At 35.8% G+C, this 22,103-nt stretch overlaps 1 protein-coding gene across 4 annotated transcripts in view; it reads left to right on the plus strand.

Moving 5' to 3' along the window:
• The window catches only part of FCHSD2 (FCH and double SH3 domains 2), a 303,187-nt gene that overhangs the window by 99,188 nt on the left and 181,896 nt on the right, over positions 1 to 22,103 (plus strand). The window lies entirely within an intron of this gene.

A 22,103-nucleotide genomic window follows, 5' to 3' on the forward strand; every position in this document is an offset into this window, starting at 1 on the left:
ATAAGGAGAATACTTTCTATTATATTATTAGCCTTTAAATAATCCACAATTATTCTGTGTCACTAAGCATACTGTTTAGACAGGTGACTTTTTTTTTTTCTTAAATCATAGCAAGAGTTTCTTGATGAAGGAAGCAGTACATTGATTTACACTCTGGGTAAGTGTCCAGAATATTTCCCTGTCATTATAGTTGTACCGTCAGAATATACTGTTATACAAAATTTAAACTCCAAATCACATTTGTTAACTATATAATCCTTTATTGATTTATACACTTAAGAGTTATATTTGACAGTGAAGCTGAAAAAAAAAATCTTTCACAACACCATAATATTCAAATTACATAATCTTACTAAAGGAATTGCCATGTTATTTTTGCATTTGTTAAAAAACACTTTGCTAGGTTTTTGCTTCTTTGAATTATTTTTACATATCATTAGTCAGTTCTTGAATGTGTCAAACCATGTATGGTATCATTAGAAATTGGTTCTTTGTTGCAAATTTATTGAATATTTCCAAGCAAACATCTTTGATGGAGTTTTAACTTAATATCAATATATGTTTTTTTTTTCCTTGTAGTTTTAGTATCCTGAAGAGCCACTATATAAAAAGCCTAGAAAGCACTAAGTTTATATGTGAAAAAAGAAACATTTGCTTCTCTTGGCTTTGTAATTCAACGTGCATTTTCAAGTTTGTTTTTATTTTGAACTTCTTTGTATTTTCTTTTAAGTTTACTTATTTATTTTGAGAGAGAGCACGCATGCACACACACATGAAAGCATGAATGGGGAAGAGGCAGAGAGAAAGGGAGAGAGAGGGAATCCCAAGCGGGTTCTGTGCACTCAGTGTAGAGTCCAGCGTGGAGCTTGAACCCATGAACTGTGAGATCATGACCTGAGCCAAACAGAAGAGTCAGATGCTCAACCAACGGAGTCACTCATGCTCCCTATATTTTCTATATAAATGTCACTTAGGCTTTTATGATTTTATTGTTTCACAGCCAGCACATCTCTACAAATAACACATTGATTGTGGTTTAGCACTTAACTGTCAGTTATACTTAAAAGTAAAATTAGCATGAACTCTTGGGTCTTCCTTGTTTTGAAATTCTATTATTTTATTTACTACTCATGCCTCATTCAGAGAAGGTGTATCTTTCCTTGCCAAAGAAGGCCAAACTTTTTGCTCTGTAAATCAGAGGCAAAAATATCTGTTCACTTCCTTAATTTAGATAAAAATATTAAATTATAAATTACAGGCTTGATTAAAAATTTAAATGATTGTAAAATGACATTTATGGAAATAAATGCTTGTATTTTTTAAATAATTTTTTTTAATGTTTATTTTTGAGAGAGAGACACTGAATGGGGAAGGGGCAGAGAGAGAGAGAGGAAGACACAGAATCTGAAACAGGCTCCAGGCTCTGAACTGTCAGCACAGAGCCCAATGTGGGGCTCGAACCCGGGAGCAGTGAGATCATGACCTGAGCTGAAGTCGGACGCTTAACCAACTGAGCCACCCAGGCTCCCCAAAGTTTATATTGTCTTAGATTGTTTTATTTCTTGCAATATACTTGACAAACTAACCAATGCCAAATTGCTATAAATGTATCAAAATGCCTGCATTTAATTTCTGTACGTTTCTTAATGTGGAACCAGTAACATATAGTTGGAGGATGTTTATTCTGATCTAGAATTCTTCCCATATCTGTATAGGGAGACATAATACCCCTCAAATACAAAGAGGCTTTAAGTAGGCAGTTTGCAAACGTTCCTGTTGTCTCCCTGTGTAGATGTGGAAAGGCTTGTTTGAAGACAGTGGTCACAGTTAATGTTGTCTTACTCACCTATACTGAAAAATCATTACGGTGGTGCCTGGGTTCCTATATCCATTTTTTGATTGTTACAGTGCTCACCAACAGGGACCTGTTCAAGAGCCTTATGTGTGGCTATCTCTCAATTTTTTCTGCACCTGAAATCTGTTTAAATGAGTGTGACCTATTCCATATATGTTTATAGCAAATTTCTTTCTGTGTATGATTTATAAATGTACACATATATATGCATATGATATAGCAAAATGTAAAAAAAAAATGCCCTTTCCCCCCCCACCTATTTCTATGTATCATTGAATTGCTTTACTGACTTTTAATGGAGCCTCAGAGCTGAAAGTGGTGTAAAGGTCGTATGTTCCAACCTGCTTTACATTCTTTCTCTCTTTTTAATATAGAGAAAGGGTTGGCAAACGGCAGCCATCTGGCTTGACACCTGTTTTTGTAGGTAAAGTTTTATTGGACCATAGTCATGCTCATTTGTTTACTTGTTGTCTATGGCTGCTTTCTTGCATAGTTGAGTAGTTGACATAGGGATCGTATAGCTGCAAAGCCAACAGTATTTACTCTGGCCAATGACTTTACAAAAAAACTTGCCAATGACTGATACAGAGGCCTTGCAGCCTCTTTCTGAATTTAGTGATAGTAATTTTCTATCTCTCAGAGCATTCCTCTACTAGTTAGAAAGTTCCTATTTGTATTGAACAAAAATATTCCCTTCCAAGTAACCTCTTTGGGTACATGATCGTTTTTGTTTGTTTTTAGGACTCTGAAGACAATTTTTATGCTTTTTCTTTTTCTTTCTGTAGGTCTGTATCCCACTTCTAGCATTTTCAGCCCTAAAATTCTGTATTCAATTCACATTTGAAAGGCCTATGCAACTCTGTTTTAAACCTTTAACCTATCTTGTTTTTTTGTCATTATTCCCCATTGATACTCAGATCAGAACTGAATTTAATAATCCTGTGGGTGTAATTGTCTCAGAGTAGAGCAGACTTTTTCTTCTACGTTTTTATTTTCATTTTTTTAAGGTTTACTGTGTACTTTATATGTGCTGGTCCCTCAACTGTGTAATTATTACTATTAATATGGACTAAGATGCATTATCCTTTTAGGGAGCTCTATCATGTTAGTGGCTCTTATTGAGCTTAAACTAAAATCCACTAAGTCTTACATTTCTTGCCATTAATCAGATCTTCTCCATCCTATACTAAGCCATAGTTGGATTTTTACTCCTGTGAGATAACATTGCTTAGCGTTTTGCCCACTGTGCCAGTATATTGAGAAGTTTTTGCATCTTGATTCTTTTATTCCCATGTTTACTTTTCCTCTTAGCTCTTTGTCATGTGAGAATTTGATAGTAAATTAATTTGATCAGTAGTGATTACTTCTTTGTTCATTACTGAACAAGTGAAATTTTTCTGGGACTTTTCTCTTAGAGTTTATAGTATATTGAATTATTGCTCAGAAATAATCCTTCTGGGGCAGCTGGGTGGCTCAGTCGATTTGTGTGTCTGACTCTTGGTTTCAGCTCAGGTCATGATCTCCTGGTTCATTGGATTGAGCCCTGTGTTGGGCTCTGCGCTGTGAGTGCAGAGCGACTTGGGATTCTCGCCCTCTCCCTCTGCCCCTCCTTCTCTCTCTCTGCTCCTCTTCCACTTGCGCATGCACGCGCCTACACACTCTCTCAAAATACATAAACATGAAAACAAAAAAAGAATCATTCTGCACCCTTTCCCTTGAGGTGAAGTATATATACCTGACTTCAACTTTTGACTTGGTTGTATGGCTTACTTGGACCAATAAAATGGAGATAGAAGTGACAGGAGGCCATTTTGGAGATGAGGCTTTAAGAAGTCTTGCACATTTCTTCCAGCTCCCTGTACTTCAGGTTTTACTTTTACTACAAGTGATCGCCCTAGGTAACTACTCCTCCTGTAGACTGAGTCCCAGAATGAAAGATAAGTGAAGAAGGATTGAACTTGATCCACAACCTGGAGCAGAGATGCTCCAGCTAACATGAATTCATGAGTAAGGAATTAGCATTTAATGATGTAAGCCATTGGCATTTTTGGAGGTGTTTGTTATGCAGCATTGATTCAGCACTGGATGACCCATACACAGTTAACCAAGCCATTCTGTTTGTGGGGAGTCATCTCTGAAATGCCCTATTTCCTATAAGTAAATTAAGCCAACAGTAGATGATTATGAACACTGGGTAAAGGGAGATCAGAGGTAAAATTTGGGTCTAATATGTACTGAGGTGAATGACATGGCATGAAGTGAGAGGTCCTCTCTGAGGAAAGTAACTATAATAACTAAGCCAGATACACAGATATATCCTGCTGGTCTAGCTATACCTCCTATCCTTTGGGGTTAATTCTTTTACAATTTGACTTGCTACCATTTCATGTTTTTGTACTTCTATTGTTTTTCTGTTCCTCTTCATCTTCCATGAGTTTTTTCTCTTCCTACTCTTGGAAATAATTTCTGTTTTCACAGGCTGTATATATACTATGTAAAGATTGAATAAGATAGTTGGAGTTCTAATTGTGGCTCTACTACTTGTTAACACAATCACTGTAAATACGTTATGTAAATCATTTCCTCCTCTATATAGTGGGGTTAATAAATAACTCACAGTTGTTGATAAGCTGAAATGAGATGACAGGTTTGGCTCAGAGTTATTTGTATATACAGTCTTTTAGCAAATACTGAGTGAATTCTGAGGGATGTGGTTCTTTGTATATTATAGAAAAGTTCAGTATATTTTATGGCATTTTGGTAATCACAGTTCTAGGAAGTTCTTGTTGGTATCACCTTGTTATAAGATGAAAAGAGAGTTCCATTTCGGTTTGTGGAGGAACATAAATATTTGCCACTAGAAATTGTGGAACACTTCTACAAATGTGTGTTAATCATCATAGCTTAATACATTATTTCAGGACTTCTTTTTGCATAATCCTTGGAAGTATCAGTGGCTGGTCTTTTAAAATATTTTTTGTTCTATCTGAAGATAGGAATCCAAGGCAGAATATAAGAAGATTGCTTGTGTTCTGTTTCTTCTTCTAGTCAGTTTATTCTGAATATAAATTCAAGTGTAAATCATGCCACTTAGTATTACAGATAATAGTATTCTTACAGCCTTCAGTAAGATATAATAAAAATAATGAAGCTAACAACTTTTCTATTATTTGGGCACATGTGAGACATCTTGACTGTTTCATAAGAATTTTTTTTTAAGGTAATTGTAGGGGCACCTGAGTGGCTCAGTTGGTTAAGTGTCCGACTTCAGCTCAAGTCATGATCTTGCGATTCATGGGTTTGAGTCCTGTGTTGAGCTCTTTGATGACAGCATAGAGCCTGGAATCTGCTTCTGATTCTGTGTCTCCCTCTCTCTCTGCTCCTTCCCTGCTTGTGCTTGCTCTCGCCCTCTCCCTCTCCCTCCCTCCCTCCCTCTCTCTCTCTCTCAAAAATAACAAACATTAAAAAAGGTAATTGTAGTTTTTAATAATTCAAATAATAAATACAGAAGTACCTTAAGTAAAATTGTCATTTCTTTACAAATTCATTCTCTTAAAGTTTGGCATGACTCTTTTCCTTTAATGTATGATCATTTAAAATGTAGTTTTTTATAAGTTTCATTTCTTTCAGTACTGGTGTTTATGGATATTATGTTTGTAGGCATTTGCAGTGCCTTTTTGCTGTATTGGGTATTCACATACTTTTTTGTATTGGTTTTTCTTTTTAAAAGTAATTCATAGGGGCTTTTTGAAAGTTCTTATAGGAATTCAGGCAGGAGGTCATTTTTACTTTTCTTCCTGTCTTTTGTTTCAGACTATTTTTATTTAACAGAAAATTAACGAATTATTTTTGCATATGTGTATTGTTCTAAATGCAGTATTTACTCACAGTTTACCTAGTTTTAATGTGTATTCTAATATATGTGCGTAATCTCTAAAAGACAGAGTTTGAATTTTGTTATTATAGGTTTGTAGAATCTTGGAATTAAGATTTGGAAGTGACTTTGGAAATATTTTTTGTAAAGTTTCTTTCTTTTTTTTTTTTCCGTTTTAGTTCATGAATTCAACAGTAAGAATAGAAGCAATAGTCATAGAATTTATAGTTGAGCTTAAGAAGGAAGTGATCTTTATCCAGTATCTGCTGTTCCCCATCACTGTGCTAGCCATTTCATAGGCTCATTAAAAAAAATTTTTTTTAACGTTTATTTATTGAGAGACATAGAGAGACAGAGCACAGGTTGGGGAGGGGCAGAAAGAGAAGGAGACGCAGAATCTGAAGCAGGCTCCAGGCTCCGAGCTGTCAGCACAGAGCCCAATGTGGGGCTCAAACTCACAAACCGTGAGATCATGACCTGAGCCGAAGTCGGACACTCAACCGACTGAGCCACCTATGTGCCCCCATAGGCTCATTTTAATTCTCACAACAATTGTATCCCTTTGGTTGAATCTCCATGGATCAGACTTTGAGGAAATTTTTAAACATGGTGTCCATTGGAGATACCCTTTACAACACTTTTACTATTCAGATGAGCAACCTGAGCTTCTAAGAAGTTAATTGTTAATTGATTTGCTTGAGCAAGCCGTGCGATACCTTCAAATACCTTGGCCTGGCTGGAATTCCTTCCACTGTCCTCCATAGTAGTAGTTTACCCTAGTCTTAATTTTAGAAAGTGTCAGAAAAACTGGAACTTAAATTAATAACAGGGAAAATTATGTGTGTGCTTTGCTTGCAATGGATTTAACTTAATAGGACAAGAAAATCAATACAGTATTAACTTTTTAATTTTGTTAAAAAAAATTTTTTTTAACATTTATTTATTTTTGAGACAGAGAGAGACAGAGAATGAACGGGGGAGGGGCAGAAAGAGAGGGAGACACAGAATCTGAAGCAGGCTCCAGGCTCTGCGCCATCAGCCCAGAGCCCGACTAACTTTTTAATTTTGAAAAAAATCTTTTTTTTTTTTAAATATATTGGAATGAAAGAATAATTTGACCACCTAAATTTAAATAGGAGTTTTATCTTAAATCTTCTAAGAATTATATTTTATGGTTCTTTACCTAAAAAATTACCTTGCCTATTTGCAGAAAAATTAATATGTGCCTGTTTACTGAATTATACTTGATATGTAAAATATCATAGAACTTTTAGGAGCACCATGTTCCTGTGGTAGGAAAAAAAATGGTATAGAAGTATGCCTAGGGTCTTTGAGAATAGTTGTACAGTTTGTGCCTTTGCTAAGCTAAAGTTCTAATGGAAACTGGAATCCAGTCCTTGTTTTCCTCCTCAAGCTGAATGCCTTGTCATAGAAAGAGACCCTTTCCTTCACACAGAGATATAGTTGCCTTGCCAAGCTATTTCCTGTGGAGTTGTGTCCTCCCAGAGGGGGCGCCTTTTCCTAATTTATCTACTAAAATGGTCCCTTTGTCAAAATCACACAAAGTTGACATACAGGATAGTGGCAGGCCCTGAATGTATCAGTAGTTAACATATTTGGAAACAGAACGAATTTCAAATATAGAGTCTCACTGGTAAGTGTTCTCTGTTCATCAGGATGGCTAATTGCTTTAATCTACAACCTGAAAATATCTCTGCAGCTTAAAAAAAAAAAATTGTATAACAGTTTATTGCAGGAATTTGGTGAATGGCCTTGGTGTGATGATTAGTGATCCAGGGTGCATTAATCTTGAGGCTCTAAAATTCTTCAGGGTCTCAAGTCCTCTGCTGGATCCTCTGCGTCTAGCTAGCAGAAAGGGGAAGGAGAATAGGATTGTACATATGAGGTCTTGATGGGCCAGACCTGTATGTGGCACACTCGACTTCTCATATCCCGTTGGGCAGAACTCAGTCAAATGGTCACATCTAAGAGGAGCCTGGGAAAATCTAATCAATGTGTATGCCCAGAAGAAGAGGAAGACGTGGATACCAGTAAAGCTAGCAGTCTGACGTGTTTGGTTTAAAAATATAGGAATCAGTTTTTTAATCTGAAAATATTTATCTATACTGTGTATATTGGGTCAGTGTTTTAAGAGAACAATAAAAGTAGTATGTAATTTAACTGATTAGTTCCTTCAGTTACACAAATGGTTAGTGGATTGGTTAACCAAGATAGGAAGGAAAAATTAAACAAATAGAAAACTTAAATTATGTATTACTTGGCAGGTTGCCCAGAAAAGTGGATCGAATGATGAGTACTTGTGTATGGAAATCAATAATATTTTCATTCACCACTGAATAGTGCCTGTTAGTGATTTAATATATGATACAGAGAAGTAACATGTTAAATCTTAATCTCTTGTACCTTTTTAAAGGTTTATAGTAAATGCCCAATTCTTAAATTTCTCTAGTGTTATTAGATCCTTTTAAGTCATCATGCAATCCTGTGATTTGGTACTGTCGTGTTAGTTATCTTCTGTGTTCTTCTCTTTCCTGGTTAATTAAGCATTTACTGAGTACCTGCTATATATAAACCAATGGGATAAAGAAATTGGGAAAGTGGCATAATTAGGTAATAGGGTTCTTTCCATTTAGCATATTAGTATAAATGTAGAAGTATAAATTTATATACTCCCAAGTTCTAGAGATTTGATGGTCTAGTCATTTAAAATTAGATACTTTTAAATTGTGAAAAACAGTGGAAGTAAATAAAAGTGCCAGGAATAGACATGTACACTAAATATATAATTAGGAAGCAAATTCCCATGTAACTGCCATCTAAGTAGAGAAATAGAAATTTTCTAGCACTGTTGGAAACTGTGTGTCCTTTTTTTTTAAGTTTTTATTTACATTCCAGTTAGTTAAAATACAGTATGATATTAATTTCAGGTGTACAATATAGTGATTCAGCACTTCCGTACAACACCCAGTGCTCATCACTGCAAGTGCACTCCTTAGTCCACTTCACCTATTTAACACATCCCCAGTCTACCTCCCTTTTGGTAACCAACCATCACTTCTTTATAGTTAAGAGTCTGTTTCTCTGGTTTGTCTCTTTCTTTCTTTCTCTCTCTCTTTCTGTTTTTTTTTCCCCTTTGCTCATTTGTGTTTCTTAAATTCCATATATGAGTGAAATCATATGGTATTTGTCTGTCTTTGACTGACTTATTTTGCTTAGCATAATACTCTATTGCACTACTAGGTATTTACTCAAAGAATACAAAAGTGCTAATGCAAAGGAATACATTCACCCAGATGTTTATAGCGGCATTTTCTAGAGTAACCAAATTATGGAAACAGCCCAGTGTCCATTGACTGATGAATTGATAAAGAAGATGTGGTGTATATACATAGATTCAATGGAATATTACTTAACCAAAAGAGAGAGAGAGAGGGAAGTTTTGTCATTTGCAGTGATGTGGATGGAGCTAGGAACTGTGTCTTGGGCTGCCTGGCTGGCTCAGTTGGTGGAGCATGCAACTCCTGATCTCGGGGTCATGAGTTTGAGTCCCATTTTGGGTGTGGAGCCTACTTTAAAAAATTAAAATAAAAATATTAAAATTATTAATTATTAATAAAAGTTTAAAATTATCAGTATTCTTATTTACTTGCCCCTAGAGGTAACTGCTAATCTGACATATAGTAATCATTGCTTTTCATTAAAGCTATATATGCATTCTTAAAGAATGTAATGTAGTTATTCCTGTTTTTGAACCTTACATAAACGGAGTATGAATGTGTATTCTTTGAGTCTTTCATTGCCATCGTCACGTTTGTAAGATTTAAGCCATGTTATTATATGTTGCTATAATTTGTTCATTTTCATGCCTGTATAGTTTTCTGTTGTGTATACAAACCACAATATATTTATCCATTCTGCTATTGATAGACATTTGAGTTCTTTCTATTTATTGGTTTTCATGAAAAATGTTACTGTGATTATTTGTGTATGTGTCTCCTGTTGCACATAAGCATGTGTTTTTCAATGTCAGGTAGTAGGGGTAGGATTGCTAAATCATAGGATTAAATGTGTCTTCAGTTTTCTCAGGTAATTTCCCAAAGAGATGGTAGCAATTTACCTTATACTAGGAATGTATGAGAGTTCCCATATAATACATTGTCAGAAACTTAATATTGTCAGATTAAATATTTGCCAATCTGTGGGTATGAAATTGTAATTTACTTTTATTTGTATTTCCCTTATTATTAATGAAATTAAAAAACTTTAAAATTTTTGAGCATTTGGGTACATCCTTTTTTGCGAAGTTAACCTTTTCCCATCAATTTGTATTTCTTTTTCTTAATTTATAGGGATTCTGTATATATTTGGAATAAAAGACTTGGTAACCCATGTTACTATGTGGACTGTGGTTTTTTTCTTTTTAATTTACTCTTGGAAATAGTTGTCAAGGACTGTGAAGGATCTGAGATTTTACCCTACTTGAAAGCTAAGAATTTTCCTGAATATTGGAAGAAAGAAGACTCCTAGGTCCAACACAAAGGACTTTTTTACTTTATTACTTTATGGCAGTAGCCATAGCCAGAGTGTCCGCATTTGGGTGCTTGTTTCCTAAGCTCCAGTTTCCACAGACAATGCAGATAAGGCCAAATGCCATAGTGGGTTGCATTATACAAGGGGAACCCTATTTAGGGAACCTCAATGTTTTGTAATAGACTGTAAGCAAATCTGAACTTTGTCCTGGAAAGAGCCATTATCTTCATCATACTGGACAGTAACCAGACCTACCTTTTGCTCCATGGGAAGACATCTGTTTCTGTCCTTCAATGCTGTTTGATATACAGATGTCTTTGAAGAGATAGTTTGGAATCAAGATAGTCATTGCAGAGTCACTTTTATTATATATTGTCCATATATTATCTGTACATCAGTTTCTGGGATCTTTTCTTTCTGTCTCTCTCTTTTAATTTATTTATTTTTGGGAGAGCACAAGCAGGGGAGGAGCAGAGAGAGAGGGAAACACAGAATCTGAAGCAGACTTCAGGTTCTGAGCTGTCAGCACAGAGCCCGATGTGGGGCTTGAACCCACAAACCGTGAGATCATGACCTGAGCCGAAGTCAGATGCTTAACCAACTGAACCACCCAGGTGCCCTGCCCTGCTTTTTCTTTTTCTTTTTTTTTAATTAATTATTTTTATTTTTAAATTCACATCCAAGTTAGTTAGCCAGTAGTTAGCAATAATGATTTCAGGAGTAGGATCCAGTGATTCATCCTCTACACATAACACCCAGTGCTCATTCCAACAAGTGTCTTCCTCAATGCCCCTTGCCCATTTAGCCATCCCCCCACCCAAATCCCCACCAGCAACCCTCAGTTCTCATTTCTTTTTATCCATTTGCCTACTGAAGGACATCTTATCTGCTTCTGAGTTTTGGCAATTATGAATAAAGCTGCTAGAAACATCCATGTGCAGATTTTTATGTGGACATAAGTAGTGTGACTACTGGATTGTATGGTAGGAGTATATTTAGTTTTGTAAGAGACCCCCAAACTGTCTTCTAAAGTAGCTTTAATGTGGAAAAAGAGGAACTCTTTTGCACTGCTGGTGGGAATGCAAATGGGTGCAGTCATTCTGGAAAACAGTATGGAGGTTCCTCAAAAAATTAGAAATAGAACTACCCTACAACCCAGCAACTGTACTACTAGGTATTTATCCAAAGGATATAGGAGTGCTGTTACAAAGGGGCACATACGCTCCAATGTTTATAGCAGCAGTGCTACTGACAATAGCCAAAGTATGGAAAGAGCCCAAATGTCCATCAACGGATGAATGGATATAGAAGATGTGGTGTATATATATACAATAGAATATTACTCACCAATCAAAAAGAATGAAATATTGCCATTTGTAGCAATGTGGATGGAACTAGAGTGTATTATGCTAAGGGAAATTAGAGGAAGACAAATATATGACTTCACTCATGTGGAATTAAAGATACAAAACAGATGAATGTAAAGGAAGGGAAGCAAAAATAATATAAAAACAGGAAGGGGGACAAAACATCAGAGACTCTTAAATACAGAGAACAAACTGAGGGTTGCTGGTGGGGGATGGGCTAAATGGGCAAGGGGCATTAAGGAGGACACTTGTTGGGATGAGCACTGGGTATTATAAGTAGGAGATGAATCACTAGATTGTACTCCTGAAATCATTATTGCACTGTATGCTAACTAACTTGGATGTAAATTTAAAAAAGATACATGTGTTTTTCTAAATATTGCATTGAAAACATTCCATAAGTCTTATTATGTAGTGGTTACTTGTTCGGTTGAAGATATTTTCTGGCTTCCATTGTGATTTCTCCTTGGACCTATGGTTTATTTAGAATTGTGTTTTTTTCCTTTATTCATTATTCTTTATTGAAATATATATATAATATAGACATGTGCATAATTATTAGTATGAGGCTGACATATCCTTTGTCAACCTCTACCCAGTTGAAGAACTAGAACAATTTAGCACCCAGAAGCCTCCCTTTTCCCATTTCTGTCACTAACAACTTCCCAAAAAAGTAATGATTAACTTGACTTTCAGCAGCTAGGTTTGTTTTGCCTGATTTTGAACTAATCTAAATGGAATCATACAGTAAATATTATTTGGTCTGGCTTCTTTGGTCAATGTTGTATTTTTGAGATTCTTAATGTATTGTGCAGTGTAAGTGAATTTTATTCTCTTTGCTGAGAAATATTCCATTATATGAATTATCACAGTTTATTCTGTTGATGGACTCCTGGTTTGTTTCCAGTTTTTGACAATTGTGAGAAAATGTTGCTTTGAGCATTTCCATAGATGAAAATTTATATACACTTCTACTGGGTATATACCTAGGAGAGGAGTCACTGGTCATTGGGTATGCATCTCTGTCTCATTATTAGATATGGCCAAATAGTTCCTCAAAGTTGTCCAATTTGCACTCCTACCAGCAGCATATGGGAGTTCTAGTTATTCCATATCTTTGCCAAGTCTTGATATTTTTAGTCTTTTTTAATTTTAGCTATCTGTTATTAATTAATCTTTGTAGAAATTGTAGAGGGACCTGTATTAATTGTTTTTCTTTGTGTAGACATCTGCCTAAGCCTAATTGCTGCTTAGCATCTTGGTATATTTAATATTATTCCTCTAACTAGCCTGTGAGTTTGAATTTTTATGTTCCTGACCTGATCCTAGTAATTGTTATTGACATCTGCAAGGCTGTTCATTCATTTGAGGCATATTTATTAAACCCCTACTTTACTCTGTGGTGCCATTGTCAGAAACAGTTTAAACCAGAGCCTGACAGAGGCACCTGGGTGACTCAGTCAGTTGAGCATCCAACTTTGGCTCAGGTCATGATCTCACAGTTCGTGAGTTTGAGCCCTGTGTCGGGCTCCGTGCTGACAGCTCAGAGCCCGGAGCCTGCTTCAGATTCTGTGTCTCCCTCTCTCTCTGCCTCTCCTTCACTCACACTCTGTCTGTCTGTCTCTCTTTCTCTCAAAAATAAAAATTAAAAAATTAAAAAACCCAGCGTCTGACAGAATAGATACAAGTTCTCAGTAATACATTTATACCTGTATTTGTATTTCTATTTAGTAAAAGTCTTATTGAGATATGTCACACACCATATAATTTACCCCTTTAAAGTATACACCTCAGTGGTATTTGGTATATTCACAAGAGTTGTGCAACCATCACTACAATCAATTTTACAACATTTTTATCACCCCCAAAAGAAACCTTTACTTATGTTGTATACCTGGAACTAATATAACATTGTATGTCAACTATACTATAATAATTAAAAGAAAGAAAAGAAAGAAAGAAAGAAAGAAAGAAAGAGAAAGAAAAAGAAAGAAAAGAAAGAAAGAAACCCCGTGCTCATTAGCAGTCACCTCCTATTTTCCCATCAATCTCCCCAGCCCTGGGCAACCACCAGTTTACTTTCTGTCTCTATGGATTTGCCTAGTCTAGACATTTCATCTAAGTGGAATTATGTAATATGTGGACGTTTGGCATCCTTTACATAGCATACTGTTTTTAAGGTTCATCCATATTGTAGCATGTATCAGTACTTCATTCCTTTTTATTACTAAATAATATTTCATTGAATGTATATACCTATAGATATACCACATTTATTCATTCATCAGTGGAGGACATTTGGTTTGTTTTCACTTTGGGGCTATTGTGAATAATGCTGCTATAAACACTCGTGTACAAATTTTTAAGTGGACATACATTTTCTTGAGTGTACACTTAAGAGTGGAATTGTGGGGCCGTTTGGTAACTATATGTTCAACATTTTCAGGAACTGCCAAACTTTCCAGAGTGGCTGTACCATTTTATGTTTCCATCAGCAACACATGAGGGTTCTAGTTTCTCCATATTCTCACTAACACTTAATATTATTATCATTATTATTATTATTTTAATTTAGTCATCCTGGTGGGGTGGTAGGGAGTGTTTTAAGAACAGTAAATATAGTCTGCAATGCTCAACTTGTGTGTTTGTCTACTCTGTACTTTCATCAAAGTATATGGAAAACATTTAAAATAATTTTAAATTTATTTATTTTCTTTCTTTTTTTTAAATGAAATTTATTGTCAAATTGGTTTCCATACAACACCCAGTGCTCATCCCAACAGGTGCCCTCCTCAGTACCCATCACCGACTTTCCCCTCCCTCCCACCCCCCATCAACCCTCAGTTTATTCTCAGTTGTTAAGAGTCTCTTATGGTTTGGCTCCCTCCCTAACTTTTTTTTTGTCCTTCCCTTTCCCTCCCCCATGGTCTTCTGTTAAGTTTCTCAGGATCCACATAAGAGTGAAAACATATGGTATCTGTCTTTCTCTGTATGACTTATTTCACTTAGCATCACACTCTCCAGTTCCACCCACGTTGCTACAAAAGGCCATATTTCATTCTTTCTCATTGCCAAGTAGTATTCCATTGTGTATATAAACCACAGTTTCTTTACCAGTCATCAGTTGATGGATATTTAGGCACTTTCCATAGTTTGGCTCTTGTTGAAAGTGCTGCTATAAACATTGGGGTACAAGTGCCCCTATGCATCAGCACTCCTGTATCCCTTGGGTGAATTCCTAGCAGTGCTGTTGCTGGGTCATAGGGCAGATCTATTTTTAATTTTTTGAGGAACCTCCACACTGTTTTCCAGAGTGGCTGCACCAGTTTGCATTGCAAGAGGGTTCCCGTTTGTCTACATCCTCTCCAGCATCTATAGTCTCCTGATTTGTTCATTTTGGTCACTCTGACTGGTGTGAGGTGATATCTCAGTGTGGTTTTGATTTGTATTTCCCTGATGAGGAGTGACGTTGAGCATCTTTTCATGTGCCTGTTGGCCATCTGGATGTCTTCTTTAGAAAAGTATTTATTCATGTCTTCTGCCTATTTCTTCACTGGATTATTTGTTTTTCGGGTGTGGAGTTTGGTGAGTTCTTTATAGACTTTGGATACTAGCCCTTTGTCCGATATGTCATTTGCAAATATCTTTTCCCATTCTTTCGGTTGCCTTTTCGTTTTGTTGATTGTTTCCTTTGCAGTGCAGAAGGTTTTTATCTTCATGAGGTCCCAATAATTCCCGTGCCTTTGGAGATGTGTCAAGTAAGAAATTGCTGCGGCTGAGGTCAGAGAGGTTTTTTCCTGCTTTCTCCTCTATGGTTTTGATGGTTTCCTGTCTCACATTCAGGTCCTTTATCCTAAATTTATTTATTTTCAATGTTTATTTATTTTTGAGAGAGAGAGAGAAAGAGAGAGAGAGAGAGAGAGAGAGAGAGACAGAGTGTTAGTCGAGGAGGGGCAGAGAGAGAGGGAGACACAGAATCCAAATCAGGCTCCAGACTCCAAGCTGTCAGCACTGAGCCCAATGTGGGGCTTGAACCCACGAACTGTGAGATCATTATCTGAGCCGAAGTCGGACACTCAACTGACTGAGCCACCCAGAAGCCTCTGAGAACATTTTTAAAGAATTTTAGATTATTTCTCTCACTAGAGTGTTAGTTACTTGAGGGTAGGGGCTGTGTCTTACTTGTCTGTTTGAATTAGGGCCAAAGAATGAATGATTGAGTGATTGAATGTATTAAAGTAAGGATATAATAACTACTTCAAGAGACATAAGCAGAGTACTTTGTGAGGGTTTACTAGAAGAAATAATCATTTCAAAGCTGGAGCTAAACCATTTAAAAAAGAGTTTTGGATGTTAATTTGTTTCTGGATGGTGAAGTTTATATTAAGTAAATCTTATGTCAGTAACATTATTGAGGTTAAAGAAGTTGTTTACTTATGGTTGGTTTAATTTTAACAGTACATGTATTTTTGTAAGTTTATTTATTTATTTTGAGAGAAACAGAGACAGTGCAAGTGGAGGAGGGGCAGAGAGAGAGAGGGAGAAGAAAGACTCCTAATCAGGCTCCGCGCTGCAAACCCATGAATCGCAAGATCATGACCTGAGCCGAAACCAAGAGTCAGATGCTTAACCAACTGAGCCACCCAGGCTCCCCTTAACAGTACATGTATTCTTAACTAAACTTTAAAAAATTTGTAATGTCTTATTTTAAAGTAATATATTTGACATATCTGTGAAGAATATCATAATATCTGTTTCCAAGCACTTGAGGAAAATCCTCCCTTAAATGAATTTAGGGCAGAAGGACTTGGTCATATTTTCTGGTATAATACGTGTTCTAGAAACTGTTGAATTCCTTGTAAATAGAGAAAGTAGTAGCATCTTATGCCTTTTACTAAATTAAGCAGATAGTGTCTCTCTTATCTTACAGAAGAAGGAGTTTGAGGGGTGAGTAGGGCAAGACAGGTGAGAAAAAGGAAAAAATATACTGTTTTTAAAATGTGTGGAATCAAAAATCCAATAGCAGTAATATTGAAATAACTTTAATTCCAGAGAGAATTGTAAAACCAGGTATTAGAGTAGGTAACTTAAAAACTGCCATTTTGGGGCGCCTGGGTGGCGCAGTCGGTTAAGCGTCCGACTTCAGCCAGGTCACGATCTTGCGGTCCGTGAGTTCGAGCCCCGCGTCGGGCTCTGGGCTGATGGCTCAGAGCCTGGAGCCTGTTTCCGATTCTGTGTCTCCCTCTCTCTCTGCCCCTCTCCTGTTCATGCTCTGTCTCTCTCTGTCCCAAAGATAAATAAACGTTGAAAAAAACAAAAACAAAAAAACTGCCATTTAGAAACTAAGGAATCTGATGACTTAAAATAAAAAAAATACCTAAAAAACTTTGATAACAGCATTAATTAATGGATGTTAGAGAACAGTGTTCCCTTGTCATTGTTGTATTTCAAATCTGATGGGTTTCTATCTTCAGCTTCTTTCATTTTCCCCTGATTGAAAATAATGCTTTACGTATATGGAGTAAGAATGATTCTTATCCCAGCTTTGCCAGAGAATATTTATCTCCTGCTTATGAGATGCAGTGGTCAAAAGTTAATACATTTCTGTAAGTGTAAAAATGTTTCTTATTGGCAAGGAAAGGTGTAACCAACAGAAGAGACTTGGTATTGATAACCAAGGCAGAGCTGCTTAGCAAGGGTAGCTAGGGAGAGAGATGGAATAAGCTGTGTATGGTGTTTGAACAATATGTGTACCTTAAACATACACATCACATATACACACACCCTGACAACCCTCTCATATCATACATACAGCATGCAGGCTTTACAGATCAGCTTCTTTCATTTAGCAATATGCATTTAAGTTTCCTCTATGTCTTTCATGACATGTGTGTGTTTGTATATCTCACACATATTGTAGTAGTGCCCTTAATGAAAACACTGCCTCCAGCAAGAAAAAACTGCTTGTTTTTCCACATGACTGCGGAACAATTATAGCTTCTACTAGCAGCCCTTCTCCTGTTCCTGGGAAAATAGCTGGGTTGGCTGGCATTTGCATAATCGTCTTTAGGGCTATTGTGGGTGGGTTTGGGCTGCTGACACAGAGCTGCAGACTGGCCACCTGTCCAGAACAAATGAACTCGGCCTTTATGCAGCATTATTATGTGTTCCTCCACAGTGTTATTTCTAAGTAATGAATAATTTGATTAAAATATTATGAAACTATTTAGGAAATGTTTGTGTTGAACTAAAATCTCCCATTTTGGAGAAAGAGAAATTTCCTACTTCTTCCATTGGCACAACTATATATTTCTGTGCCCTCTCTGGCATAGTTTTTTTAACTGCTTTTGTGAAATTATCCTCATGAATATTAATTAGGGATGTGAGAATTTAAAAAGAAACTTCAAAATGATTTGTATTCATCCTTCTATAAATTATAAATTAAGTGCTGTCTAATTTTTTCCAGGAGTCCATTGCATCTATGCGGAATAGTTCATTAAACATTTTGGTCTGCAAAGCAAGAAGAAATATCTAAGGTCTTGAAATACTGACTATTCTTCATTCATTCATTTTCCTTGATAATTAACCCCATATATGATGTTTTTGTCCTAATAGTGAACACATTGCTATGTCAACTAGTTTTATTAATCATCTGTATTTAGCTTGTGATGGGAAAAATCTCAGTTTTTTAAAAATTACATGTGACATAATGTTGATATTTCTTGTGCACAATGACTCACTGAAGTGAATTTTCATGTTATAATTGTAATTATAGTAGTCCTACTAAACCAGAAAAGTCTCAATACCAAATAAGTGGTCAGTGAATTAGTAAACATTAAAAAAATTATTTGCCAGAGTTATTTGGGGGCAAAATCTACTGGTTGTGACAGTAACCACTTCTCTGAGTTCTAATTAAGTATTTATTGAATGGAAGATTGAATATTGTTAAGAAACATTGAGTACCTAGAGAATACACATCCGGTACTTTATATATGCTATTTCATTTGATTAATTCAACAATCTATCTTTTGAGATAGATGGTATTATTTTTTAATAGACTTTAATTTTTAGCAGTTTTAGATTCATAATAATTTTGAGCAAAATGTAGAGTTCCAACATCCCCTCTAGCCCCACACATGCACAGCTTCCCCCACTGTCAACACTCACCACCAGTGTAGTACATTTGTTACAGCTCACAAACCTACAATCGACCCATCATTATCACCTGAGGTCCATAGTTTACATTAGTGTTAACTTTTGGTGTTGTATATTCTGTGGGGTTTTAATAAACATATAATGACATGTATCCAGCATTGTAGTATCATACAGAATAGTTTCATTGCCCTCAAAATCTTCTGTGCTCTACTTGTTTCTCCCCTCACCCCACCCCTGGAAACCCCTGGCCTTTTTACTGTCACCATAGTTTTGCCTTGTCTAGAATGTTGTATAGTTGGAATAAGACAGTATGTGGCTTTTCCCATTGGCCTCTTTCACATAGCAGTAATATGCATTCAAGTTTTCTCTGTGTCTTTTCATGGTTTGATAAGTCATTTCTTTTAGTGTTTGAATAAGATTCCATTGTCTGAATGTGTTGCGGTTTATCCATTCACCTACTAAAGTATTACCTTTATTTTATAGGTGATGAGACTGAAGTTGAGATCAATTAATTTGCCTAAATCCACATATATGTAATATATGTCACATCTAAGACCAAAGCCCATGATCTAAATCAGTGATATCTAGAGGGGGTTGTTCATACTATTGGGGGTATATACAGGATGATTATATTTACATTGAGGGGTTTTTATCAGCACTCTCACTGTTGGCCTTTGTGTGTTGCAGTAGCAGTTTTCATCTGATTAAATGGATTTACAGATAATATTTTCTAATTTAAATTAAGCTATCTCACAAACTGGACAAGTAACTTTAAAATGTTACTGGGAAAAATATGAAAACTCATTGAGGATAATTTTAATAACACAAGCATAAGCAAACATCAAGAAAAGACCAGAGATGACATTTCTCTTAAAGGTGTTCATCAACTTAATTATAAGGTGAAAACTATGATAGCTCAAACACACCTGAAGAAAGTAGGCCAAAAATAATTTGTAATTACATAAAATACCATTTAATAATGGGTTTATTACCACTTTCTTTTTTTAATAGACAAAATTTATTCAAAAATAAAGTATTATAAGAGTAATTTCATGAAATCCACATTTGTAATAATACAAGATTCAGTTGCTTAACATTTCAAAATTCCAAATGTAGGTGATCATATATTGTTTTCCAGTCAGCATTCCTTTTTTTTAAGTTAAATTTTAGTTAACATACAGTATAATATTGGTTTCAGTGATTCACCACTTACATACAACACCCAGTGCTCATCACAAGTGCCCTCCTTAGTACCCATCATCCAATCCATCTAGCCCATCTCTCACCCACCTCCCTCTATCAACCCATAATTTGTTCTCTATCATTAAGAGTCTGTTGTGTTTTATTTCCCTCTCTTCTCTCCTCTTCTCCCCCTTCCCATGTGTTTATCTGTTTTGTTTCTTAAAGTCCACACATGAATGAAATCATAAGGTATTTGTCTTTCTCTGATTGACTTATTTTGCTTAGCATAATACAGTCTAACTCCATTCATATCATGAATGATGGCAAGATTTTGTTCTTTTTGATGGCTGAGTAATATTCCAGTGTGTGTGTGTGTGTGTGTGTGTGTGTGTGTGTGTGTGTGTGTGTGTGTCTGTGTGTGTGTGTGTGTACACCACATCTTCTTTATCCATTCATCAGTTTATGGACATTTGGGCTCTCTTCATAGTTTGGCTACTGTTGATAGTGCTGCTATAAACATTGAGGTGTATGTACACCTTCAAATATGTATTTTTGTATACTTTAGGTAAATACCTAATAGTCCAATTGCTGGGTCTTAGTGTAGTTCTATTTTTAGTTTCTTGAGGAACCTCCATACTGTTCTCCAGAGTGGCTGCTCCATTTTGCATTCCCACCAACAGTGCAAGAGGATTCCCCTTTCTCCACATCCTTGCCAACACCTGTTGTTTCTTGTATTGTTAATTTTAGCCATTCTGGCAGGTGTGAGTTGGTGTCTCATTGTGGTTTTGATTTGTATTTCCCTGATGATGAGCGATGTTGAGTATCTTTTCATGTGTCTCTTAGCCATCTGGATGTCTTCTTTGGAAAAGTGTCTATTCTTCTGCCCATTTCTTAAATGGGTTATTTATTTTTTGGGTGTTGAGTTTGATAAATTATTTATAGTTTTGGATACTAACCCTTTATCATCAGATACATCATTTGCAGATATCTTCTGTAGGCTGCCTTATAGTTTTGCTGATTGTTTCCTTTGTCGTGCAGAAGCTTTGTATCTTGATGAAGTCCCAATATGTCACATTTGCTTTTGTTTCCCTTGCCTTCAGCAACATGTCAAGTAAGAAGTTTCTCTGGCTACCACTTTCATAATGAGGAACTTTACCCTAAACTTGTAACTGTCTTGAAATAATAGTTATATATATATACATACATACATACATCTATGAATACCTATACATATGTATATATATTCATATGTATACGTACATATGTATATTCATATTCATATATACATGTGTATGTGTGTGTATATATATTAACCTATAAAATTGGAAAGACATTGGTAAAATTAACTATTGCACATTTATCTCATTCCCTTTAAAGTTATGCTTTTGTTATGCTTTATAATTTGTATAATATACAAAGTATCTTCAGTATGATTTATAATTAAATATACATATTTTAGGTGCATGTCCTCAATATTTTTTTACATGGATTGTGCATTCAAAAATTGGGGGTCCCTATTCTAAATTGTATTGGTACATTTTCAGAGGTCTCATGTTAATTAAAAAAGTGAACTATTTCAATTTTGTACCCTTCCTCCTTTTAAATTTGTCTGAATACTCGTTATCTTCTCTTCCTTGTTTTGAAAGAGTATTCGTCTTTTTAACCAACCTTTCATTTGTGTAATCCTAACCCTAAATCTTTCCGTAACTGTTGACCTTGTTTTTATAAGTTTTACCCATTTTTTCCTGGTTTTCCATCCCTTTTTTTCACCACAGTCTTATTTCAGCCTGTAAGTTTTCTTCCATTTTTATTTTCTAATTTTTTTAAGTTTATTTATTTTTGAGAAAGAGAGAGTACAAGTGGGAGAGGGGTAGAGAGCGGGGTGGGGAGAGAATCCCAAGCAAGCTCTGTGCTGTTAGCATAGAGCCCAAGGAGGGGCTCAGTTTCACAAGCCATGAGATCATGACCTGAGCTGAAGTTGGAGGCTCAATTGACTGAGCCAGCCAGGTGCCCTTATTCCTTTTTTAAACTAACACAAAAATCCTTCCTTTAACATACCTCTTATCAAACTTCTGCATTCATTTTATGTATTTTTTTCCATTTGAAGATTTAGACCCAT

Source organism: Leopardus geoffroyi, chromosome D1 (genome assembly GCF_018350155.1).
Source record: "Leopardus geoffroyi isolate Oge1 chromosome D1, O.geoffroyi_Oge1_pat1.0, whole genome shotgun sequence".
Classification (NCBI taxonomy): Eukaryota; Metazoa; Chordata; class Mammalia; order Carnivora; family Felidae; genus Leopardus; species Leopardus geoffroyi.